General features: G+C 43.6%; 1 protein-coding gene across 7 annotated transcripts in view; it reads left to right on the top strand.

Moving 5' to 3' along the window:
* Positions 1 to 26,861, top strand: part of PDZD2 (PDZ domain containing 2) — a 190,427-nt gene that overhangs the window by 11,833 nt on the left and 151,733 nt on the right. Inside the window, exons 1-2 of one of the 7 annotated variants that reach the window (XM_027907024.1) lie at positions 13,406 to 13,524; positions 14,519 to 14,579. The exons of 5 other annotated variants lie outside the window; for them this stretch is intronic. The gene's annotated coding sequence lies outside the window, so the exon portion shown is untranslated. Of the gene's footprint in view, positions 1 to 13,405; positions 13,525 to 14,518; positions 14,580 to 26,861 lie in introns of those variants that run through there. One more of the 7 variants, XM_027907033.1, reaches the window with a different exon arrangement.

Genomic DNA, 26,861 nt, shown 5'->3' with positions numbered 1-26,861 from the left:
TTTCATGCCTGGACTGCCCGCGTGCCTGCAACAATAGGAGCGGGAGTCTGAAGTCAAGCTGCCAGGAGCTAGAGAGTAGTCACACTGATGTATTGGGGCAGTGCAATGAGGGCAGGGTGCTCACAGGAGAAGCATGGAAGAGAGGAAGACAATGAGGGGAAAGTAGTAGTGTCTAGAGGTCCTGTCCCCCCTCTGGAAGCACCACAACCCCTTGGTTTGTGTAGGCGTGGGCATCATGTCACACGTTGGTCCCTTCCACATGACGTGACTATAGGTAGCACATGGTGGCCGTGGAGGCCTCGGGCATCAGAGCTGTAGATGCCTTTGGCGGGAGCTCCTCTGTAGCCCTTTCCAGCACAGGAAGGAATTGCAGAGGTTTGCCTGAGAAATGGGCTGCTGTGATTGAGGGGCCAAGCCCTACTTATACCCAAAGTCAAGGTGCGTATAAAATATCTGTCAAGGTTAACGTAAGTGGGACATGTTTGCAGCAAGGAGTTTAAGAAGGAAAAAAACAGGAATAGAACAATGTTAATTTTTAAAATGAATTAATTCAGTTGTGGTGCTGGATGTAGAGGGGGCAAATCAGACTAACTGTGAGGAGGGAGGACAATGCGGCAACCGAATGGGAGATGAGGAGAACTGTGATGGTGGGTGCTGGTGGTGTGGGGGAAGGCTGAATCTCAGCTAGCTTACACAGGGCAAAACAGCTCAGATGAGAGAGCTTACTCATGGGACTCATTGTTTGGGAGAGAGGATGCCTTCTGAGACAGTCCTAAAATGTCAAAAAGGCTAAGAAGCAAACTTGTGTGTAAGGGGATTGAGGTTTGGCATCCTGTAGATAGCAAATGGCCTGAGATTTTCTTGCCTGGTTTGTGCTGAAAGTAAACCCTCTAAGGCAGACACTTCTCTGTATTTGCCAAGAGTGAGTGTGGAGAAGATGGGGACAAAGGCTGATGGTTTGCAGCTCTGCTGTCTGGGGTTATGACATCTGCAGAAGAAACTCAGATGGCTAGGATCTGGATTGTTGAGCCCCAGAAAAACAAACTCATCAGTTTGGCCTTGCTGAGTTTGAATGAGCATCATCAGACGATTGAGGGAGGGGATTGTCCCACTCTGCTCTGCGCTGATGTGGCCTCACCTTGAATATTGTGTGCAGTTTTGGACACCACAGTGATGCTAAACTGTTAGAGAGCACCCAAAGTAGGGCAATAAAGATGGTGAAGGGCCTTGAAGGGAAGCTGTATGAGGAGCAGCTGAGAGCATTTTTTAAGTTCAGCCTGGAGAAGAGGAGACTGAGGGGAGGCGTCATCCCACTCTGCAACATCCTCATGAGGGGAAGAGGAGGCTCAGGCACTGATCTCTCCTCTATGGTGACCAGTGACAAGACTCAAGGGAATGGCCTGAGGTTGTGTCAGAAGAAGGTTCTTCACCTAGAGGGTGGTTGGGCACTGCAACTGACTCCCCAGGGAAGTGGTCACAGCACCAAGCTTGACAGAATTCAAGAAGCATTTGGATGATATTCTCAGGCACATGGTGTGACTCTTGGGGATGGTCCTGTGCAGGGCTAAGGGTTGGACTTTGATGATCCTTGTGGGTCCCTTCCAACTCAGCATATTCTGTAATTCTGTGATTCTGTGACTGCATTTTCCTTGGTGCCCCTAATGAAACATAACGCAAATACCTAGACATCAAATGTGGTCTTCTATTAAAAATCTTTACAGGTATCACATCTGCTCTTTATCTATGAGGAATCTAATTTCTGCAACCACTCGAGAAACAGTTCAAGGAGATACAAATGTAAAAGCCATTATTCAAATATTTCTGATATGGGGCTAGTATCTAGTTTTAACTTATCAAACATCAAAGAGGTTCTTTGGGATGAGTTTGGAGGGAGAATTTGCCTCCACCATCCTGCAAGATAGGACACAAAGGTCACGGTGCAAACATTCCCCCCCATAGGATAATGCTTATGGGGGTTGCCTTATTAAAAAGAAAAAAAAAAAAAGCTTGTCCCATGTTTTATTCCAGCATGGTTTTTGAAAATTACTCATCAGAGGCTGCTTTTGATATATAATAAAAAAACTCTAAGCAACAAAGGGGCTTTAAAAAAAGCAAAGACTTGACATATTTGTTAATACTCAGGGTAGCAATGCATTAATTTTAAGGCATGCTTTTTAGGTTTGGGGTTTTTTTTTAAATGAAATGAGGGCACTAATTAAAATTAATCCATTTATAAATCTTTCCACATCCAATTTTAAAGTGTAAATAAAACATTTGCCTTGTCTGTCTCTTTTCTCATCGTAAGACAATACAGACCATATAACTTTTAACTCTTTAAGGTATTAAGCATGTAAAGCTATCTTAAGTGATTTACTAAAAGATACAAAAATTGGTTGCATGGTTGAGATAGCTTTTAAAGAGCAGGAAAGATGGCAGTGGGAATGTTGGGAGTGCCTCAAAATGGGTTTTAATGCTTGCCTTTGGGATCTGCAAACCTCAGGAGTTTCTCGCCCCGGCTGCCTCTCTGTCCTCCATTCCTACCCCTTTCATGAAAATGAGCTGTCTGTTGGCTGCCTTCCTTGATGTGCATTTTTCAGAGTGTGATAATTTGCACTATAAAATACACATGGATGAATTTACTTCAGTTTTTCTTCCAAAGTCAGTAAGGATTTGAATTGGTGAGGTTGGAAAAAGAGAGGTGGTAGGCTACTGCACAAATATGATGCATTTGATTAATTTATGTGATTGAAAAAAAAAAAAGAAAAAGAAAATGAGACGCTTTTGGCAAAGAAACTCTCTGAACTTTAAGTTCTGTGATGTGAGACTGCAGTATTGTCAATGCTGAAGGTATTATTCTGTGCCTTGTTTAAAAAGGAAGCTAAACACGACCTTGGGTCTGTGATGGTTGGTAGCTCCTCAATGTATGCTAATTAGTAAAGACTGTGAGAAAAGTAGTACAGCTGCTGAGGGAACTATACATTCTGACTTTTTAATGTGTTCCAGATATTATCAGTTGTGCCTACAGACCTTTGGCGCAGTTATGGCTGTGTCAAGGGTGCCTGTGTCTGTGCAGTCATCTACCTCAGTACATAGAGAGCTGGCAAAACGGCTAAACCCACCCCCTAAACAGCCAAATGCAGGTGATATTCTCAACTCTAATGTGAGCTGTGTGTCTCTGCTCCATCTCAGGCCATGCCAAAGCAAAGGGAGAGCATGGGGCAGGTCTGTTGTGTGTGAGGATGCTCCCCTCTGCTTTCATATGCAGATATTTAATAAAACAACTATGCATCTCTGCTTCTTGTCATTCCTATCCCTGGGAAGTTTCATGTCGGTTGCTATCTTCTATCAGTTTCCTGCACTTTGGTCTTGATGTCTGTTCTTCATAAACCTTCCAGCCTGAAATCTGCCCAGTGCTGACCCCACCCTGGTTCCCAGCCCTCTTTGCCGGGAGTAAAGCTCAGCAGCTGCAGAAAAAGTGAGGGTAAGAGGAAAAAAGTTGCAAATCCTCAGAACAAAATGTGCAAACCAAAGTTGTACTGGCTTGGAAAAGGAGCAGCTTGCTCTGGCTCTCCTGCAGATACAGATGGGCAATGAGTAGCTATGTGGTGAATTAGCGAGCTGAGAGTCTAGGTAGTTGTTTCCAGCAGTGTTTGTCCTCTAAATATTTATCCACAGTGCACAGGAGCATTGTTCCACCTTTCCCAGAGAAGTCATGCCCAGGTAGGAGTTTTGATTCCTCTTTCCTCCCAAGGCTAATGGGATCTAGCTTCATGATAGCAAGTTTGCAGCTCTTAAACTGAGTTGCTGAGACCTACTGTTTTAAGCTGTGCTTCTGATAATCGGTCTCCTTTTGAGAAAGCATAAAGAGACAGATGTTACAATTGCAGGAGTTAAGGCTCGTTTAGTGTTTGCTCGAGGTGTTCTTTCCCTGTGGGTGCAGCCATGGGAGATGGGGGAGTGCATGAGGACACGGCTGGGCACTTGCTCTCCACCTCCTCAGAAAATGAGGGGATTTCTCGTTGCAGAAAGCAACTTCTGCATGGAGGTACAATGGGATTTTTGCCCCGTGTGCTCAGTTTGCTGTTTTACAGTGCTGTGCAAAATGACTTCTTTGCCTCCAACTACAGATTCAGAACTGCTAACCACCCACTGTACAGCCGCTAATGCACAGATTATCTCCACAGCCAACAGCTTTAAGTAATCAAACAGAGATAATTTTACCTCTGTGACCCAACAAATAAACACCAGAATGAGGAAAAATCCTTTCGCCCACACAATCCTACCCAGGCTTTCAAGGACGGAGTAAAGACTTTCCTCAAAGCCTGTAGAGGTGTCAAGGTCACCAGGCTCGTCCAATCTTAGATCGATGTTGTGGGGCGCTCTCAGGAGGGTCATGATGCTCTGTAACTTGATGAGACCATCTCTTGCTGGTGCTGCTGCAAAAGAAATGAAACGAGCAGAGCATACACTGGAAGTTGTGTACGCAATCCTGCTTTCACAGGAAAAGCTGTGGCTTGGAATGGCTTTTGTTGATGACATCAGCCTTTAACTTTCTGTTCTTTGGAAGAACAGACATTTCTCACAGCTATCAGGGGTTTAGCACCATTAAGGAAACACAACTGTTACATATCGTAACATTGCATCTGTGGCTTCTTTCTCACTGATCTCCACCAGCATCCGAAAGTCATATCAGAAAATACTTTTACGCTTAAAAAGTCTGTTTCTCTTTGCTTTTATTTCCCAGATCAGCTCATTGTGACTGTGACTACTTTCTTAGAAATGAAATCTCAGCTTTTTTTTTTTTTTTCTTTTCTTTTGGTGTTAGTAAATTCTAGCTACTCAGAGCTTCTCTCATTTTCCTTGCCCTTTCCCCCTTTGTTCTAGTCAACTCTTTTCCTTATTCCTGCTATTAAGGATACTTAGCATGTTGTCATTGGGAAACAGCACTCATTTCTTCATGGAAAGAAGCTGCTTAATGTTTCATGTGTTACAGTGAATAATTAAATAAAGAAAAATATCTAAGCCTACAAAAACTAGCTGGCAGCTGAAAGGAAGAAAGCATTTGCAGTCTGCTGGGGAAAAGTGACGCTACTGGCCTGGTGTCTTAAAAGTACAAGGGTAAGGCTGAAAAATGAATATATCTGACATGACATTCAAGAAATCTGGATTTTTCAACTTTCCATGCATTTATAGCATTAATCTTTAATTGTCGTATTCTTGAGTGACTGGCTGTGAGATCAGAGCTGAAATTGGTGGGGCTGAGTAAAACCAGGCTGGTAAGTGGAATGAAATGTCTGCAGGGACCACGACCTTGTGAACTGTCAGGGATGGAAAGGCTGTCAGCACTCAGGGAGCTTGGCAGCCTGATAGTGTATGGCATGAGCAGTCCTCATGTAAATAAGGGGTTTTATTGGCCTTCATAGTGCTTTTTCACCCTTTCTGGGCTGTAAGGTCATTGCCCCTTTTCTTTTGATTTTATAATAAATCTTAAAATACAGCTGCTGGGCTCTATGAAAGTGCGATGAAAAACTGGGGAAATGGGGCTTCTGTGCTGAGAGTTGGGAGAAGGGTGACTGCTCCCAAATGATCTAACTGGACCATGGAATTTTTTACCTTTTCAAATAAAACCAGAACTGAGCTGTCATTTTGCAGTGACCTTTGCAATTTTACCAAATGAGTTCAGACACTTGCCATCCTCATGGCAGAGGGAGCATCGTTCAGGGCCGAGTTATAAGTGGGGATCTGCACTGAATATCTCTTTTTTTCTTTCCTGTCCCCCATCTACTTTTTCCCCTCGCTGCATGTATTATCTCAAATGGATAATGTGCTTTAGCAGAATTTGCTGAAACGAGAGACAGATGGAGGCTTGTGCAGAGCAGTATCTCTCTGTGTCATTGCTCATCCCTTTGAATTTGGTTACTGTTAGTCCCATCAGCTAGGGTAGGACTCTTTGCATTCTCCTTTTTCCACTCTGTATGCTGAGATGTGGAGGCTGGTCACATAATTTGTATCTACATCTTCCTATTGCCTTTTGCATTTCCCTTTCTTTCTGTGATCTGCAGCTCTGGCTGCAGTGGAGATACAGTGAGCAGGACTGCAGTGATGGCCTTGCACCACTGTCAGAATTGTTGATGTGGATCTGGTGTGCTTGATACACACCAGAGTGACTGATGTAACAACCAGAAAACATCTCACAGCCCTCCAGCCTTCACGTGCTCTGCTGCTCTGTCAGCATGACTGGCCTGACCTCTGCTCAGAGTGAGAGACTGGGTCCAATTCAACTTGAAGCAAAGTGGGATGAGGCTTAGGGAGCTGTTGCACCATCCCAGAGAGTATACAAAATGAGGAGAAAGGGGACTTCTTTTGGTTCCAAAAAGACTATTAGAAATTCTTGCTGAGGGTTGAGCTGCACCAGTCCTGTTAACTCCTCTGCTGGCTTATCTATGTACTGCTGAACTAGTGGCTGTTTAGAACATGTCCACCCATTCTTCCCTTTACATTGACAGAATCTGCACTGAATGGCTCATACTTGATAAGACGGGAAACAGTTTGAGAGGAAATGTGGTTTTTGATTACTGCCTCTTGCACCTCATCTGTGGTAGCTCACCGGTTTGTGATTGGCTGTATGGTAGAAAAGATATTGCCATTTCACATGTGCTGCTTATACCACTGACTTAGACTTTTCCTGTGGACTTCATTCAGGTACATAACCACACATCTACTTTGAATTGCATGAATACTACTGCTGAAATTAGCGACACTCTTCCTGTGGTTCATTTAGGATGCATGGTTGCAGCTGACCCAATTCCTGCTGAAATAAGTGGAAGAATTTCCCAGTATTCTGATAAAGCCAGGTCAGGTCCTAAATCCAGTTAACGCTTCACGTGCCTGCAGTGATGTCCTCTTACCACAACACTATAGTTTGAGAGTGGTACAAATTCTCGTATGCACTGATTGACCAGAGTTCTTTCCATGGGGTGTACCAAAAGAGGAGCTCTCCTCAGCCTCAAATGCTCTGCAGTTTATCTTCTGATGCTCTCTGTTACTATCTTATTTCTCCCCTGCCTTGACCACTCATTCAGAAGAGTCTGCATTTTCTCTGTGCACCAGTAACAAGTAAAAGGAGTCACTGCACTCAAGAGCCCTGGTGTCAGTAAGAGGGAAACGGCAGCCAGACCTGGAAATCCAGTAACCCAGTCCCACTGACCTGAGGATTAAACCCTGCTCACTGAAACATGAGCCCAGGCTGCCAAATTGCCCGTGATAAGCTTTAAAGAACCAGGAATGAAACCATGCCTGCATCTATTTCTTTTGCAGCAATTTTTTAGCTGGAGGCTTATAAATGGCTTCAGCAATGTGAATAGAGAGCCCCCACAAGAGACCTGGAAGGCGTTCAGCTGTGTTACAGGGTCCTATTCTTGGGGTTTTGTTTGTTTGTCATCTGGATTAAAGGGATTAAAGACTTAACCTTTGTACAGCCTTTCAAATAATAACATGTTTGTGCTTATACTGCATGTCAGGGAAATGTTTTCCCCCACTCCTGTTTTCATGATACAAGTGAAGATCTGAGAGTGGTCAGGCTTATGTAAAGTTGTGTCTTGTGCTTTAAACACTCACAAATTTCGCTCAGTGCTCCTGTTCTTCTCTGTCTCTTAATGTTGGTAGGCCCAGGGCAGGGTACCTGCTTCAGACCCCCATCCCAAGGAGCTGTCATGTTGGTGGGGGGCTGCAGTCTGAGCTGCCAGATCCTTGTCCAGCCACCACCCCTCTGGGCTGTGTTTTTCATAATCAGAAATAAAATTTGTGCTGCCAGATGGGGCCCTGCTGCATGTCAGTCTGTCACATGCCAGCCGGCTGTGGCCGTTCCTCACCTCCTGCTCTGGAGTGTCTTTTTTTAAGCAGGTTTCAGAGGTTTGTAGTTTACACTACTAGCCCTCTGAGTGAGTGGCAGTGGCTTTTTTGGGATTCTTTTGGGATTCTTCTGGGATTATTCCAACAGAGACTAAAATTTCTGAAAGCATCCAGGTGATTTGACAAATTTATTGGCATGTGCAAAAACAGACTAAGAAGGACTTGAGAGCTGTCTTTACTTTAAACATTTTTTTATCTGATCCCTGTGCATATTCCACATGTTATTAAGGGAAGACCCAAGGCCTCCTTTTGGACCAGCTGGTCCCACCTGCAGGTATATCATCTGCAAGCATGGCCAGGACTTGCTCTCCTCAGCACAGTGCAACACCTGCATGGCCTGGGGGATGCCCAAGAGACAGTCAGGTGGGCATAGAGGTGTGGGTGGCTCAGGCTTGAAGACCTTGTCCTTGGAGTTGTTCCCTATAAACAGTGCTGAACCAAGAGACACACTGTATGTGGGGATGGGAGGTTTGGGGGTTGGATTTCTTGGGAACTGGGATTTCCTGGGGATGAGAGTTCTTGGGGATAGGAGTTCTTGGGGTTGAAGTGTGGGAGGAGAAGGCTCACCTCTGGCAGTTTGATCTCTGGTGGGGAAGATGACCCCCCTGATTGCTGCCATGGCTAAAAGCAGTCCGCCAAGGGATGCACAATTTTGTGAGCATTGTTTTTGGAGCGTCAGCAGCACCATAGGATTCTAGTAGATGCAAGTGTCGGCATGGTACTCTGTAAAGAGTTGGCGGAAAAAATAAATAAAAATCATTTTGGTTCTTTCTGTTCACAACAGACTGGGTATAAAAAAGATAGTATGACTTTATCATCTGGATCAGGTAATAGTTTTACCATCTGTACTGTCATCACATTCAGTAACTTGCCCCCTCCTTCAAACTACAGCTCTTTTCTAGATAGACCAGCCAGTGTAAGTAGTAGTTTTAAATATACAAGACATGGAAAACCCATGGATCTACAAAAATATAACCAAGAGGCTGTAAGATCCATGCTCAGAACCTGAGTAACAACTGCTTGCCCTCCAAAGACAGCACACGCAAGTGTCAGCCTCTAACAAAGGTTATTACCATCAAGGACTTTCCTCTAGGGAAATAGTGTTAAAAAGAGCTGCCTGAATATTGCCTAAAAATGTACTTGAAAGAGAATCCTGAATCAAAGTGATGCAACAACAGGAGTATTTACTTTTCTGCTTGACCCTGGAACAGAGAAGTCACAGAGAGTTAACCATTCTCTGCATTTTACAGGGGATTTTGTCTTGCAAGAAATTTGCCTTACCCTAATTAAATTTAGAAGATGTCAGTCCCCTTGTATCTTCTGCACACCAAAGGGAATGCAGACCGAGCTTGAGCAATATATGTTAAATTTGCCAACAGTTTTCCGCTGCAATAAATACCTCTTGCAACATAACACTGAAATCTGTGGATTGCAAGCCTGTGCTTTCTGGAGTATAATATACTTCATCCACTCCACCAAATGCCCATAAGGAAGTTGTAAGTGAAATCAAACCACAATATATGAGAGTGAAGTTGCACAGGCAGTTGATTTAGGACACAAGCACCTCATTCTGGCTCTTCACTCTACAATTTTCAGAAGCAATTCACAGCAAGTACGTAATAGTCAAACAAGTTGGGTTGAACATTAGGCTTTGTGGTGGGTAATATGAAGAAATAAATGGAAATGTGGTTACAAATTTGAAACTTTATCTTTGGAAACTCTGTGTAGCATTTCTGAGAGCTCCACTTGACCTACAACTGCTGGGTAGAGGCAGTAAAAGTGATGTAAAGGCAGTCAAAGTGAATTAATTTAAAAAGTCTAAGTGAATATTAATAGGACTTGCTATATTCAACAATTTACAAGCGTGTCTGGCATTTATAGATGAACTCTGCTGTTTGTTACATATTACATTAAAGAAAAACACTGAACCAACATATCAAAATGTCAAACTAACACAGCATTTTACTTTGATCTCCTTTTTTGTTAAAATGAATTATTGATAGCCTTTTTCATGGCTGGCAGGAGAGATTTCTGATTTTTATTTGCGTACTAGATCAAATCTCCTATTCCTTCTGTAGGCAGAGCTCTTTACAACAATATCTAGATATGATATGTGCAATTACAGAGCTCAGATTCTTTCTCGTGGGGAATGTTCTCCCCACCCATCCCATGCTGCTGTGATTTCTTAAGCTGATATTTTCATTGGAAGTCTTTAAACAAGTATAAAGCCCACCCTGGAGCCAGCGGTCAGGACAAGGGTGCAATGGTTTTGTGTGGGCCCACAGACCACACTGGTGGGTGTGCAGCTCTGTAGGGGATCTGAGCTGTTTTACACAGGATCTGTGGAGAAAAACCTGCCTCTCTGTTCCATGATGTGGCTTGGGAGGGTGTTTTCCAGAGCGAGGTCATATTTTTGCTAGGTTTCAAAAAGCCCAGGTGGGGAGGTGGGGTGTATAGTTCTTGAAGTTTTGGTGGCATGGGGGGGATAACAAGGTCTCTATTATCTATCATCACCTGGTTTGGACACCAGCAGAGCCTTGGTCCCAGCAAGAGCTCTCCGCTGCTCCAAGTTTCATGGTTTGCAAAACTTTCTTTTCAAACGTCACCTCAATTATGGTTCTGGCAGTCATGTGTTTCCTGAGGGTCCACCCCACTCCTGGAACTTGGCAGCCCCCAAATCCATTTGCTACGCTCCACCTACCAGCGCAGAAGTAGATTTGGCTTGTTTTATTTTAAGGTCAGAAGTCTCTGTCAGAGAAATGAGGAAAATAAACCATCCTAGTGGTGTCCTGTTTATTCTGTTTAGCATTTTTAATTGCGTCCAAAAGGTGCTGCTTGAATTTGGCCACTGTTGGGGCTCTTCCTCCAGTGTCTCTGGGTTTACCCAGGCACAAGGAAGGATGGTGCAAACCATAGCCACAAGGCTCATGAAGGGTTTTAGATTTGCATGGGTTTAAATTGTTTCACTCGATTCAAATGAGAATAAATTGAGTGGAAGCGTGGAACGGAGGGCAGAGGGACACACTTATCTTCTTATACTTCCCCATCCCCAAATGTGTTTATGTTCCCTGCATCCCATTACAGCTCCCGCCTTGCAATTGTGAAAGGGGGAACCAGCAGCCCTTGTCTTTCTGTGCCTCCGAGGAGATGTGGAGCCTCTGCCTTCTTCTGTCTCTCAGCCAGCAGGTCTGCTCGCTTCCTTCATGCTTTAATCAGGTTTTTTCTCTCCGTTCCGCTGACCCACTTTAGGCTCTTTGAAGGCACGGCGGAGCTCCCCGGCGGCTGCAGCTCTGCCTTCGGGGGACATGGACGGGCGGAGGAGCTGAGCAGACGAAACGGCAGCAGCACTCAACCCAGGGGAGAAGGGTGGTTTTGGGGGCAGAGGTCCCCTTGGTTTGCTCCCCTGGGCACCTTTGGGCACATATTTTTCTCTCTTAACTGCTGCATAGGGTGTGTTGTTGTTTTTGGTGTGTTTTTTTTGTGTGTTTTTTTTTTTTTGGTTGTTGTTTTGTTTTGTTTTGTTTTTTTGGTTTTTGTGGTTTTTTTAAGTCTTTTTTTTTTAAAGGAGGTTTCATTTCAAGGCTGCTGGCGCAGTCTGCAGTGGGGTTTCAGACACGCGTGCTCACGCTTCATGCCTTAATAGCACCTGACATAACCTGGTCATATGCACAAGGAAGGCACAGAGCATCCATCCCCCACCGCTCCTCTGTCCCTGCTCCTATCCCCTGTATGTAGGGCATCCTGTATCTCTGCTTGAATTCCTTCAGGAGCCTGTGGGGAGCCCTCCCCACCTCCCCATCTTATCCTGGAGTCTCAGTTTCACATTCAGATGCTGAATTTGGGGTAAGCGTGCCCCTTCCTCTGTATGTGGGCAGAGATGCTGGCTTTGCTCTGGCTGCACAGGGATGATTGCAGCTCTGCAGTAATAATTATGTGAGCCTGGCTGAGGAGTGATGGTAAGGGAGAGGATCTGCGTGGTGGGATGACTCAGGGGTGGGATGACGCAAGTCTGGGGCCTGACTTTCTCTTTGCAGGATGCAGAAACTTCTCTCCAAAAGGCTAGGTCAGGGAATGATTTAGCTCTGGGTGCCAGTCTCCATTCTCTCTGCTTGGCACTGGCCCCACTTCTCACTGCAGAGGTCTCCAGAAAAAGCATGAGACAATTTGTTTTCACTGGTTCTGTTGGTATTTGGTGGTTTCCTGCCTGGCTGAAGGATCTTGGGTAGTGTAGGAGGAAACTAAAGACCTATCCTCATGAGATGCTGTTCACGGTGAATTCCCTGACAGCTGGCCTTTGGGAACTTTTATTACAAATTGATTTTACTTCCCTCCATGTCCCATTAACCAAGAAGAGCAATTTCGGTTTACATCCAAATTTACTTTAACCTAGATAAATCTTCCTGTGTAGACGTGCTTTGGGGTGTCAGAGGATCTGCATCTGTATAAAGCTGGTCTGGTGCTGTGGCAGCAAAGCTGCCTTTGACTGACCCTTGCTAACCCTTCAGCACAGGAGACAGCAGCTTATGTTTCATGGCCATACTTACGACTTTTGCATGGCTGGTAAATTCAATCATGTGGGCAGGAGGTCACCCATATGGGGACTCTTTGCAGCTGCCCTTCTGATAGCACTCGTGGTCTTAGCCTTCTGATGCTGTTGCTTGATTTGTGGTCATGGTGCAGAGACTGTTCAAAGCCCATCCCTCCTTCTCCTAAATGCTTCTTTAGTCCAAACACTCAACCCTGTAAAGGAGGGCACAGAAAGAGGGACTTACAGATCTGCCTGATGGTTGGCAGGTAGAAACCAGCTTGTTCCAACCTGGGGCATTTCCCATATGTGTGCTTTGCTGTTCAGGTTCTGTGTACGGACATCTGTATGCAGATTCTCCTGTGTAGGAGATGCCATCCCTGTGTATTAAAACAAAAAGTGCTTCAGTATCTGTTCTACAGATGATATTATTTTTATTTTTGTAGGCTCTCTTGCGGCCTATCCCTTGCCTTCTTGTACTTCTTCATGGGGGTGTATTCCAAGCACCGAACCTGTTTCTTCTAAATCCCACTGCTGGTTTCCTTATGTAGATTTGTTGCTTACTGAACAAAACAGGGAACTTCTGAAGATTAGTGTGAATTGTATGTAGAGTGAAAGTGGGTAGGTAATGGCTCTGGAAGTTTTCCCACAGGGTTATTTTGGTCCTGTCTCTCTGGAGCAGAGCTGCTGATGGGGCTGGGCTGTGCCAGGGCGCCTGGTGGTTTGTGGTGCATGCACAGGCCCTGCAGCAGACCCTTGGCTTCATCTTTCTCTTGAGATAGCGCCAGGATTTAAGCTCTGCAATGAAAGAAAGTGTAAAAACCCTTCTCCCACACACATGGTAGTAATACTTTATGTATATTTATAGAAAGGGCTGGTATTTTTTCCTGTTGGTATTAAATTATTGTAAGAAGGATAGAAGTGTTACTAAAATGCAGTTCTTCATCTCCTCAGAGCATTTCTTCTCTGCTGTCTAATAACTCTGTGTGATGCTGATAGTTGGATGGTCACTTTTGGATCATCGTATTCCTGTGTGTTATGCAGAGGGAAACCCCTCTGCATCATCATGCTGCTCCACTCGAGGGACTGTCAGTGGGCTTTGTGTGTTTCTCAAACACCAGTCTGAGAGTCGTGTGGGGCTAAGCTGAACATCAGAGGTAAGACATCGCATTGCTTTTGGACTGATCCTGGTTGGACTCCAGCAGAGCCAAGCTCTGAGACTAGGCGCTTTGCACTGCCTCCACAGCAGGAAGAAAATAGTAGGAGCAGCTCAGCACTTATGCCAGTAATATAGTGCTTTAATCTTTAGTAATTTCTTCAAGAATTAGCTGTGTATGTTTTTTTTTCCCTTGTGCAATAGCTGACTTCTTGGAGGCAGGCGCTGGATTTCTTGCAGGGCGTGTTTTCTGTGGTTTTAATAATATAATCAGTATACAAGTATATAGGCTCGGGATCATCTGACCAAAAATAAATGCTGTCAGAGCTTTTGCTCTTACATTCAGTGTGTAAAATCTGGCAGTGCTTCAGGCAGTTCAGGTAGCTTTCAAGTCCATGTCTAGAAAAATCCAATCAGTTGTTCCCTGAAAAAGGCGTGTTTTTCTCTAGTGGCTCAAACATGCATTCATATCTATCATATAGGCAACAGAATTGAAATGAGTCCAGTCTGCAGTTCCTACAGTGACAAAATACTGGGATTACTTGGTACCAGGTTGCCCCACGATGGCACTCTGTGTGCATGTCATGCTAAAATAATAGTATGGTTCCAAAGGACCACCTTTACCATCTAAACACTGCATAGTTCTCCTCCTGGGGAGGTAAAGGAGCTGTAAGCCTGACAGGTGTGCAGCAAGTACTGTCGCACCGCCTTTGAGTGATGATCAGTGAGGGCATCCAGAGCATTGTCAGAGGTGACAAAGGCAAAGCCAGGAGGCTCATCACTGAAATGGTTGGTGGCCAAAACATGACCTGATATGTTTTTATCCTTTTACGTGCTTTTTGTGTATTGATAAAGTGGTATAATTGCCAGATAGTCATAATATTTCATGCAATTGTTTTGCTATTCCTTTATCTCCTCACATGCAGGGTATCCTCCTTTGACACCCTAGGCAAAATTTGACTGCTGAGGAAGCAGTGTTTCCAAGGGGTAGGTCCAAAATAATAAAGTAACTTTGTCTTCCTGTGTTAGTGGAAAAAATGCAGAAATACTCAAAACCAACGGGACAGGATAGAAGGGAAAAGATGGTACCTTAATTTTATGTTACAGATCATAGAATCATAGGCTGGGTTGTAAGAGACTTTAAAGATCATCTCATTCCAATCCATGGACAGGGACACCTTTCCTAGACCAGGTTGCTCAGAGCCCCATCCAACCTGGCCTTGAATGCTTCCAGGGATGGGGCATCCACAACTTCTTTGGGCAACCTGTGCCAGTGACACAGCACCCTCACAGTAAAGAATTTTTTCCTGTTATCTAATCTAAACCTACTCTCAGTTTGAAGCCATTCCCCCTTGCCCCGTCACTCCATGCCCTTGAAAAATCTGATGTCTCCATCTTTCTTGTAGGCTCCCTTCAGGTACTGAAAGGCCTCAATTAGTCACCCCAAAGTTTCTCTTCTCCAGGCTGAACAATCTCAATTGTCTTAGACTTTCCTCATAGGAGAGGTGCTCTGTCCCTCTAATCAATTCGATGGCTTCCTCTGGACTCACTCCAATGGGTCCATGTGCTGGTGACCCCAGAGCTGGATGCTTCAGGTGGGTCTCACCAGAGCAGAGCAGAGGGGTGGAGTCCCATCCCTTGACCTGCTGCTGACCCTGCTTTGGATGCAGCCCAGGATGCATTTGGCTACATTTTGGAAATTTTCCAGCTCAAGGGGATTAGCCAAATGTATATTTTAATGAATAGAAGATTGTCAAATATATGTTTAACTTTGTTTGGTGTCTAAGTTGCATGTGAGGGGCTTTTCTTTTTCTTCTTGCAGAGTAATCTTCATGATTCTATTTTAAAGATTTTTCTTGTCTACCTGAAAAACTGGGAAAGAAAATTTTTTAAAAATTAATGTTTTCTCCTTATCCTCTTCCTCTGTACCTGTAATTTATAAATCTTTAATGATGTACATGCTTTGGATAAACTGTATATTTTTAAACGATTTGTAAAAGAAAAAAACCTTTCACATTCTTGCATTGTATTTTTGTAATAACTTTTATCAAACTATGACTGAAAATTTGTCTCCATTTTGGAACTTTCTGTAATGGAATGAGATAAAATCTAATTCTTCTCTTCACATGCTCCATGGGCCAAATAGATCCTTCACTTAATTCCATTTTGCAGAGGAAGGAGTAATTTACAGGAAGCACTTGGCCCCAAACCCTCTTGGAAGCGACTGGCAAATTAAGTAGGCACAGGCACGTGGAACTCTGTCCTAGGGTAGCCTCCTTCATATGGGTGGAAGGTGAAACCTTGAATGGCAGGATGTTTTCTGGAGGAGGAGGAATGTTAGCCAGAGGTGCTGCTGCCCTGCTGGATTCTCTCAGGATGCTCACCCACCTTTGCCTTCGCGTGTCACCTGGAGGACACTGGCTGCGCTGATGCAGACACTGATTGCGCTGCTCCACAGCTCTGACAGCACGCATTAACCTGGAATCTGATGTGGCATGACAAGACACCAACTTCTGCTCTGGCAGTGGGGCTGTTCATGTGCTGTGCAGTCTGCTAGAGTCTCCCAGGACGCTTGAGTCGTATCAGTGTGTAATGGCCTTGTGCAGTTAAGTAGAGCACACTGCCTGAGATGAAAATCAAGTCCAAGAACAGGCTTGTTTTCCTCCCCTCCCTCTCCCTCCACCATTGCCGCTTGTACCACTGCAGTGGAATGTCTTCCTGCTTCCCCATGGCTCCCCAAAACACACAAACCCTCCTTCCTGCGTGGTGTAACTAATCTGGCTTGCTGACTGGGATCTGCTGGGGCCTTTAAAGTGATGCCAGCTACTGCATACTAAATGTAGCATGGCAGCGTTTCAGAGTGAAGCTAAAAATCCAAATCCAATAAGCAAGGAAATAACCATAAAGATGAAGCCCTGGTTTCCATTCTGCCCATCAGCTCGCTGCCTGATGGGGCAGCTTTGGACTAAAAGTTGGCCATGGACCATGTGTTAGAAATATGAAGACCTCTTTTTTTTTTTCCCCTTTAAGCTCAAATCTATGAATAGATGCTTTTTTTTTTTTTTTTTTTTAATCTTATAGGAAAATCACATTATTTTCAGGGATGAGCTTTCAGGCAGCTTGGATTCCTTTTTCTCTCTGTTGGGATTAGCAAACAGCAGCAAAACTCACACTTCTCTTCCTAAATCCCCATTGAAAACTGAAGGGAGGTTACCCAAGCTCAGGTTTTGTTCTTTTGGGATTTAACTGAAAGAGAGTTTCAGTGTGGGGGTTGTGATCCCGTAAGGTGTTGGCTTTCATGAAAATTAGCAGAACGATTTTGTGAAAAATATTTGCATTTCAAGCGAATGTAGATTAGTAAGACTTTTATGGTGAAAAAGGCTGTTGTGGTTTTGTGAGGAAAACAGGTTAAATGATTTCTTGTTTAGTTTGTGGAGAGAAGAGAACTTTTCAAAAAAAGGTAAAAGAACCCCCAAAACACAGCTACTGAATATCATGTGGGGGAACGTGATGTTACCAAAAAAAAAAAAAGGTGTGGGGGAAACCATCCACAGTGCTGGAATGGGTACTGTAAGTAGTAAGATGCTTGCTTTTATGGAAGAATGGAATGGGTTCTGGAAGCTCTCTGGTTCTCTGAAAGGGCAGTGATGTTTTCTTCTGCCAGGGCATCCCAAGGGAAAACTGTTCTTACAAGGTTTCACCAGGCCAATTTTCATTTTATTTTATTTTTATTGAACAAAAAAAAAAAAGGAAATTCACCAGTGTAAGGAGGATTAAGAGTGGATAATCCATTTTTGTGACTCATTCTGATAAGAAAAGAGCTCATCAACTCCCTGTAGCCTTGCATCTGAAGACAGTTGCTGACAGATTGCACAAAATATGTCCCTGCATTTTTAGGACCTCGAGACAGCATCTTGCAAGCAGATAAAACCAAATAAAACCTGACAAACCGTCTTTGTACTGGAGAGACGAGAAGAAAAATGTGGATAGTTTCTGTTGGAGGATTTGAATGTGAAGCTATGGGGAAGGACACTGAGTTATAACTTTAACTCCTTAAATGTTCTCTTAAGCATGAAGGATCTCAGTTAATCAAAGCTATTACATAACTGCTGCTGGGGAGTGAGAAGTTTATTTTTAATTATACTGCCTTACATAATTGTTACACGATGACAGAGGCAGCACGATGAAGTGATAGAGATTTAAGTATACTTTTTAATACAGCGAAATTAAAAAGTGAAGTGTTGATGCATTTATTCATCCCTGCCTTGTACCTGGGTCTGTTTCATGGTTTCTGCTTCAGCACCGAGTTTTTTAGGATAGTATCATTTTATTCTGTACTTGTACAGCCCACAGCTGTGATGATGACTTTTTGAATGTGGTGTTCATCAAGATAATAAATAGTCTTGTCCATTTTCAGCTTCTCCTTTGATCTTGGAGTGTTTTGGCCAGCAGACCAGTACACGTGCATCTATAATTTATTATAGTTGTGCAAAACCCATTTAAGCTGGATGATTTCTTAAGTAATTTATTTAACTGTGGTTACAAAACTGGATTTTCTGCCTTGATACAATGAACTGTTCGCTTTAAACGCTGAGTATGCAACAGGACAATTAAGTATGTAGTTTAAATTTGAGAGGGCATCTACAGAAATGTTGCTAACAAAAAAGGGAAAGTGAAATGGCTGTGATCTAAACCTACAATGTACGTAAAAGAGAAACTTCTGTCTCACTTAAAATATCTCCTGTGAAATACCCCCTTCTCTCCTTACTTTGAAGCCTCTGTGTGTCTACTCGGTGTTTGCCAGCGCTGGAGGGGTGTCAGGGTGCGGCCATTACTTGCCCCACTGCTGCACACTCAGGGCTGGGGGCTGCTGGTGGCGGCTGGGCTTGGCTCCAGTCCTCAGCTCTGTCACCCAGCTTCTGGTGGGGGACACACCGGGGCCTTGATGGCTGAAATGGCATGCCCTGACATGTGATGTTCTGTTTATCTAACAAAAATACTCGTCAGGGGAAGCCACCACCAGCTGGTCAGGTGAAAACCAGACAGGAAAACAGCAGCTCATAGAGTGGTCCTGGTTTGACCCTTGTTAGACTTTAAAAGGCTTGTTTCTAGCCACAAGCAAACTACTGCCCCTTTACTTTTGCTTTGACAAGCACCTTCCCTAGAAAAGGACTGCTGCTGACGATGATTGTTGTTGAGGTGGCCTATACCGTGGAGGGGTTTTAAACTAAATGATGATGGACACTGTAATAGCTCCAAGGAAATCTGGTGTGAGACTCCTCTGCCTTGTGGCCTCAATCTGCCCTTCCCCCTCTCCAATTTCTGTAATTTCTGAAAGTATCCGAGTTACAGAGGAAAAGCTGGAATTGATTTACAAGCTGACTTAATGTGGCTTTCATCAGAAACTTACGGCTATTGAGTATTTCTGACAAAGTCTTGTTAGAGGTTTAGAGCTTGCTTTGTGAGTGTGTTTATTAAATAATGTCTGCCTCTCTTTCATGGCTTTGACTATTACTTTTTAACTGAAGGCCATCACAAAGGATTTAATTGCAGTGATTTTTAAATTATGTTGTCTTAGAAGTGTTAGCAAATGCCTATGAAATTGAATGAATGTAAAAATTACCATCAGGTCCTCTCAATAACAGGGAATTAATGCAATGAAGATCTGCAGTATCAGGTTGTATCTGTGCAGTCAGTTATGCAGAGATCCCTGACTGAGGTATACGAAATAATGAATTTTTAGGGAATGACAAGATTGTCTATTGGTGATGTTACACATGAACAACCTTTCATCCTGTTGTTTGAAGGGGTGGTTAACACTCAGTGGTACCCTGTGCCTGGTGTTAACGTTCATCTGTACGGACAGTAGGCTTGTGCACTGACCTTCCTTTTCATGCTTGTCCATGTGTTTTTAACTGCCATTTAAATAATAAAAAGAAAAAACCCAGTAATTTGAATGTTCATTTGTGAGCTTCTTATGTAAGTTTGTGCTTCTTATATCCTTTTGGAGGACTAAATCCTAATTAAATCCTTTTGAGATAGCCAGAAAAAGGAGGACAGGAAGGTAGGGTGTCAGGTAACCCTCCAAATCACCAGCCTCATTTCCCACATCCAGGGTAGGTACTGGGAACCCTTGATTGGGATTAAGATGCCATTATTATTTTGAATGCTACAATCCTCTGTCTTTGTTTTGGAAAGGAGTATACTGTAGTATCAAGGCTGCCTTGTGTACTGCTTATCTTCCTTTTTCTTAAGTATATTACAGGGAAGTATGTGCCAATTGTAAAAATGAAAGGAGAGGCTTAATGGAGAGGCACTGGGGACAGTAAGAGTGTTGGTGTAGGACTTGATGGGCGGAATGGTTCAGCTCCACATCCTCAAACTCTGGAAATGCGCTACAAGGGGAAGGGGCACAGAGGAGTGGCAGCAAGAGGCAAATAACCCCATCCAGTGACCCATCCCAGGAATATGTAACAGTGTGCATTTGGGTATAGGATGTCAGATGCAGCATTTAGGCATTACAGGATGGAGATGCAATAAAAGACTGTAAAGAGCAAATAGTGCTGAGCCCTGACAAACCTTGTCAGTTGTCCAGTGCATCAGAACCATCACCTCCTCAAAGGTGCTTCAGCTTTTCTTTCCTCTTTGTGAATTAGTTGACTCTCCCCAGAAGCAAGAAAAGAATAAGTCTCTGTTTTAAACACCAGCTTATTGAGCTCAGCCCCTGAAAATTAAAATCTGTCTGAGACTGGGACTTGCTGGCTTCTGCTCTGCAGTTCTCTGGAGGAGAACTCTCACAGCTGGTTTCCCTGGGGTTTGGCTGAAAATCCGCTGTTGCTGTAGCCTTGAGTCTGTGTACATCCCAGGGGTGGGTAGCATTTGGTGTCCCGCTTTGTGCCTTGCCTTGCTGGCATTTCACGTGGGAGGTTTGCAAGTTTTAGATCAATTAGAAACCAAGACAAAGTAGAACTTAAGTTCATTTGAGAGCCTTTTTTTCTGGGGGGGGGAGTTACCATTTGTTTTTCTAACTCATGAGTTTCCTCCCCTCATAAATGTAACCAGAAAGGAGGCGGCATCACTTGGCGAAGGAACATTTAGGTTAAGTTTCGTTTTGCCGGAAATGTTTTTCCTTAGTTGTTAAAAACAGATTGAGGTTTTTGACAGCACAATGTGGTGTCCAGCCCTTGTGTGGGTGGTGGGGAACACTTTGTAAGGGGGGGTACCAGATGTTTTCATCTGCCTTAGGGAATATCTTTGAAAATACTCAACCTTTTGGTGTGATCTACTGCTGTACAATCTGCAGAAACTAAGGTGGATCCCAAATATATATGCTGCCTGTGGACAGAGCTGGTGCTCTTGTACATCAGGAGCTCAGTAGGAAGTCAGAAGATCTTCTGTCTTTATTTTGAGCTCCGGGACCAGCTGAGTCTCTGAGTCATCATCTCCAGTGTATCGCTACTGCAGGTCATTTGAATTTGATGTGGGTCTGTAACCAGGCCAATGGCACTCATGGTCACTGGTGGGGCTGGATGTCATGTTTCACTCACGGATTTTTTTGCCTCTGATGGCATTATGGGAATGGTTGTCTCCGGCTGAATGATATAATCCCTGCTTGCTTGGTGATCGGGAGTGTCTGCTCTGCTCTTGAAGTCAGAGCACAAACTTTTCTTCCACTGATGTTTGTTTTTACCCATGCCTAGCATGGTATAGATAGGTATTGAGTGGAACTCCATGAATATCTGTTTTCCTGCACTGTGCTTAGAGATCAGTATAGAAAAATATATGCCTCTATTCTTAATGAGGACACTGCATTTCATAGGAGTGCTCTCAGCCATTGTAAGGATTTTTGTCTGTTTTCTGCTGGGTGTCTGTTTTTGCTCCACAGAGATGTGTGGACCAGAAAGTCAACAAAATGTTGGTCCAGAGGGATACTGGGAGTTGTGAAATCTAACTGTCCATCCTGGAACAAGAACAATATATTTAGGCCATCCCTGATGGAGGGACAGTAGCTTTCTTAGGCTGTTCTTTTCAAAACCAGAGGTGAGAACACCTTTTACTAGCTTATTCCACTGCCCTGTCCTTGCAGCTTTTTTTCTAATGTGTAGCCTAAATATTCCTTGCTGGCAATTAAGCTGATTAATTTTTGGTTTACTCTCAATGGACATATAGTACAATTGACTGCTGTCCTTTTTATAACCTTACATGGCTTTGAAGAGTTTTACTGTGTTCAGACCTCTCTTTCTGAGAATAAATACACTTTTTTATTTGAGCCTTTTCTCAGAGGGGCACCCACCCCTGCAGTAAAATATCCAAAATCTGGAATATTTCTCTGGGAAGCTTTCTTACTCTATACAGTGGAGGTGATTCATGGAAAAATGTTGGTTATAATCTGTGATGGCTATCTTTATTTCTAAGAAATTTCTTTCTGAACCTCTTTATAGAGATGACTTTACCAGATATGAGTACACATGTAAGCAAAAAAAAAAAAAAAAAAAAAATCTTCTCTAAGACAAAGCATTACTGAAGATCCTTTCCATACAACAGAAATTTAAGTTCTTCTTTCTTCCTGTCAAAATATAAAATGGAAAGATTCAGAGAATCATGGACACTTTTTCTTCCTTCTTACATCGAAACCCTGTTGTAAAAATTGTGTATCTTCCAGAATACCACAGGGCAACTTTGTAAATGTGGGGGCAACCAGAGCTGGAGTTGCTCTGAGGATTTGAATGACTCCAGACTATTTCCTTGCAGCTGAATATTTGACTGTGTGGGAGGGTTTTCTAGTTACTCTCTCCTAAAAGCAATGAAAAAACAGTGGGGAAGAAAACACTAACCAAATTACAGTTCCAAATTTATTCAACAGATCACAGCTTCCATACCATGCATACAGATTATATCACTAATATTTCCCACAAAGAAAGGAGGTAGTGCCGCAGACCTGCAATTAATACTTCACTTCAGCAAAATATTATGATGTAGCTGTCCCGATTCTCCTTATGTACAAAATCAGCATGTTCCGGGCATTATTTTGCACTCTGCCTTAGTTTCTTGGGAGAAGCGTTGCAGCGGAAACTGGTACTTAGTTTATAAAAAGAGCAGTTGGTGCCACATGGAGGGATTTTTGTGCTGTGTGATGTGGTGTGGCACGTCCTCTCTTCAGATTATAGACAGTCAAAGTTAATTGCAAGGGTGATGCCAGCTTGGTGGCTGCCTGGCCTGGCCTTTTGATCAGCTTCCCACGCTACACTCTCCGCAGTTTGGGCTGCTGGTGTATAAAACATGGGATGGGCATCTGCCCGCCTGGGCTGCTGCTCTTGCTCCCCATGGAGGAAGCCTGGGCACTGGTGTGGAAGGATGTTCCAGTCCCTCATGGGTGCATGGTCATCACAAAAGGGTACAGCCTGGCTCCTCCAGCCACGACAGATTTAAGTATTTTGGGTATAACAAAGTGAAGCCTTAACCTAAGGATGTGCATCTGCAGAAGGCAGGAAATTGTTTTGCTGGTTTTTTTTTTTTTCTTTTCTAATCACTTTTCTGGAAAATATTTTTAAGTGCTTTGTTGCAGACAACACATTGTTGATGAAAGACTAATAGGCAATGCCTGGGCTTGGTACTGCCTGGGCTTGACACAAGTGCCTGTGAGAGCAACACAGTTGGTATAATAGCTTACATGCAGACAATAACATATCTGCGTCCAAGACAAAGTGCTTTGTATATTACGATTTCTGCTGTGCAGAAATGCTGAGAGAAAGCTTCATAACAGCTGGGATGCTCACAGAAAGCTTCTGTTAAATATAAGGGCCGATCTCTGGATAATAAAACCAGAAAACCCTCAATAGCTACCAAGGGGCACTTAGTGCATCTGCTTGGCTTGGCATTCCCCCCTCTTTAGAAATGTGAAATTGTACTTTATAAATCAGAGTGGTTTGTTGCTTGGGTTTTTTTTTTGTTTTGTTTTGGTTTGTTTTTGTTTTTTTTCCTTTTATTTTTTCTTTTTACATCTACCTGTTAGCATTACCATCATATTAGGGATGCCACCAGGTGCAGATGGTCATCAAACCACTGTCACATTCCTCTCTGTGCATCAGTGCACCTTCCTGTGTGTCAGGGCCCCAAGGGGGATGTTTCACATGCGTGCAGCTCATTTAGGGAAGTACTTGGAATTTGCAGACCTACTGGGAATTGAATTTTATTTTCTCTCCCATGGTAACCACCAGTTTTTGCTTGGCACAAATTACTGACTTTCATAAGAAGACACATTTTTTTATGGAGAAATAACTGGTAAAAAACCCCAGAGCTGCTGTGCATTTAGAGACAAGATGTGCCTTAACTAAATCATTACTTCTAGAAAAGTTATTTAGGCGAGCTGGCACCCTGCTGCCTGTACCCTGGCCAGCAATAGTCTCCCACCAAACCACAGGCCTCTGTCTGGAATTTGTTTTCTTAAGAAGTAATCCTTGCAAATCCTCATCTCAAATTGCAATTTTCTCTTTCCCTAGTTTCTCTGATTTTGCTAAATCCAGGTATCCTTGATATCCCTTGCCTGTTATATCTTCCCTGTGCTTCAGCCAATTCCCTACGCTCTAATCTTTAATCCTGAGGTTTTTTTTCCTTAGTCTGTGGTTTTGCATTAGTTAATCTGTGTTTTGCACATGCCTGGTTTATCTTGCATCACAATTTTAATTTGGATCTAAAGTGAGCATATTGTTGCTTCTGCTGAATGAGCACAGATGCTCTGTAAGTTGTTCTCTGGCAGTCTAAGAGAGGACAGCTCTTCTGTGCTCCCCTCTGGCACCCACCGTGCTCTGGGTTGCCCACTGATGGTCACCTTCCCCACCAGTGCAGAGCCACCTCTGCAGCTCTTCTTGTCGGCACAGGGGACATGCTGTTAGAAATGCAACAGTGACTATGGGGAATTACAGAATGGTGCAATTTAGGACAGTTCAGAAATTCTCCTAAAATTTTGTTGGGAAATTGGATTGAACTTGGCACAGAAAAGAACCTGGCAGGGGCTTTGCCCAGTGCAGCTGAGTAATCCTTAAGATGTCTCCTTCATTTGTGTGTTGATATATAGTATTTTCAGCCAGTGTCCAGGCAGCCCACCAAATTCTGTTAACAGTGTGATCCTAAGGGGATTAGCTAATGACTTTCCATACTGATTGGGTAATGACTTTTTGGAAAGTGAGAGCTCAGCAGAAAACAATCCTGGCAATTACTGTCTGCTCATGTCAATACTGCAAGTGCTGCAGAGAGCTACATGAATAAAATGGCTTAACTTCTCAAATTAAGTCTGTATCTGTCTCACTAACCTCCCTGCAGAGTCTCCTACTCTTGTCTGATACAGGAATATCTTTTGCGCTCCAGAATCTTTGGGGGTGAGAGTGGTTATAACCTCCCTGAACAGATTCTTGGTCTGCCTGCTGCAAGAGCCTGGGTCCTGTTGGCATTTCAGGTGCAGTCTCGCGATGCAGCCCAGCCCTGCCGTGGCTGGTGGCACATTTATGTCCTCCCCAGGCTGGGCAGATCTGTCTGCTCCTTTGCACCGGGAGTGATACTCAGTGTGCTACTGAAAACAGCCAAAAAGCTTTTCTGACCTTGGAGGTCTGAGTTTCTGCCCTGTGCAGCTTGCTCTGGGGCTGGGCAGGCAACGCTACTGGCTGGGAGGTGGCTTGACTGCTGGACAGGCAGAGGTGTATTCCCCAGCCATGCTCTTCACTCACCTGAAGTCTCTCTGCCCTGTAGACATGGGCCATGGGATGGAGGGTGATGCTGTCAGCCAGGTTAGGAAAAAGGAACAGAGATGGAAGGTTCAGGGGGCAAATTTAGCCTTGTTCTCATGCCTTGTTCTAAACTACTGCTGTCAAGAGTGCAATCCAGTGCTGGAGGGGATGCAGAGTAACCCAGCTTATGTGCTGGATCAGTGAGGATGCTGGCATGATTAAATTCACCTTTTTTGGGCCTTTCATTTCTCTGAAGGAAAATCTCAGTGCTCAAATCCCAGGAAAATAAGGGATTTTAGGTATCCAGATATAGTACAGGCATTACTGGCAATGCAAATGGTTTTTTAAAATGTGTGATCAAGAGAGGAAGTGTAAGCAGAGCCCTGAAAGAAGGGCTGGAAACAAGGGGAGAAACAGGTGCATATATAAACCCCTACAGTTCAGAACAGGTCAGTAAAAGGGCAAGTTTCCAACCAAGGTTCTGATATCTCTTCCAAAAAGGTGGAGCATAACCTCACGTTGACCTTTAGGGTATGCAAAGGAGAACACTTATGGTATAAGAACAATTTAAAAGTAAACAAAAAAAAATACCCAGGAAGAGACTTGAACCCTACCAACACAGGGCTTTGTACCCTTGTGGAGGTAAGAAAGGGTGTGCAGTACAAGCTTCCTGGCATTTGCAGTAATTTCTACTTTTTCTAAGCATTCATTTTGCCAACAAGACAATAGTTAAAAGATGTGTTAGCATCTGCATCTGCAACTGCATCCTTCAGCCACTGTTATGCATAATTGCTCAGTGTTTTATCAATTCTGTTATGCTCCCAGTAGTCTGGTTTGAGAGCCAAAGCACATCATTGAGATGTCTGCTTGGGTCCCACCAGAGGCACTGAAACTTGGCTGACTAACTGCTTTGTGCTGTTTGTTTTACCCCCGTTGCCTGATGCTTGATGTAAAAACCAAGTAAACCCATCCAACCTGTAAATGAGATAGCAAAGTTTGTAACAATAACGGCTTGCTTACCACAGTTTGCTCTCTTATATACCGAGTTTATGACATACATCTTTAGCAAATAGTTAGGAAGAGGAAAAATTGCAGATTGGAGCTAAATCTGGCTGCTTCACTCTCTCCCCAGCTTCTGTTAGACATAGTCTAAAGTGATTTTGGTAAGGTTGGTTATAAGGAGCAGCTGAATATTGAAAGTGTTGGGTACATCCTGATGGTGAGCTTAGAGAATCACATGATTAAGAAAAGTCTTCTTAGTCTTGTTTTTACAAATATTTGCAGAGTTATTCATGCTGTGTTCAGGTGTATGTTCTTCAACTGGGAGTAAGCTCACCTCTCCCACAGCTGCTTGCATCCTCCTTCCCACTGTCACTGACTCACTTCCTTGCAGAGGATAACCCCTATCTCAGGTTGCAAGGGAAATTTGTTCAGTGAAATGCAACTATATTTCTTATTTATTTTGGCAGCTATTTATCTTTCCACTCACCTTCACCTGCAGTACAGGAGTTTTTAATGAAAACTTTTACTTTCTCCTCCCCCACAAAAA

The sequence above is a fragment of the Empidonax traillii genome, unplaced genomic scaffold, assembly GCF_003031625.1.
Source record: "Empidonax traillii isolate 1590-97213 ecotype Southwest subspecies unplaced genomic scaffold, ASM303162v1 scaffold26:size2357266, whole genome shotgun sequence".
NCBI classification, from domain to species: domain Eukaryota; kingdom Metazoa; phylum Chordata; class Aves; order Passeriformes; family Tyrannidae; genus Empidonax; species Empidonax traillii.
This window is presented reverse-complemented; position numbering and strand designations above follow the sequence as displayed.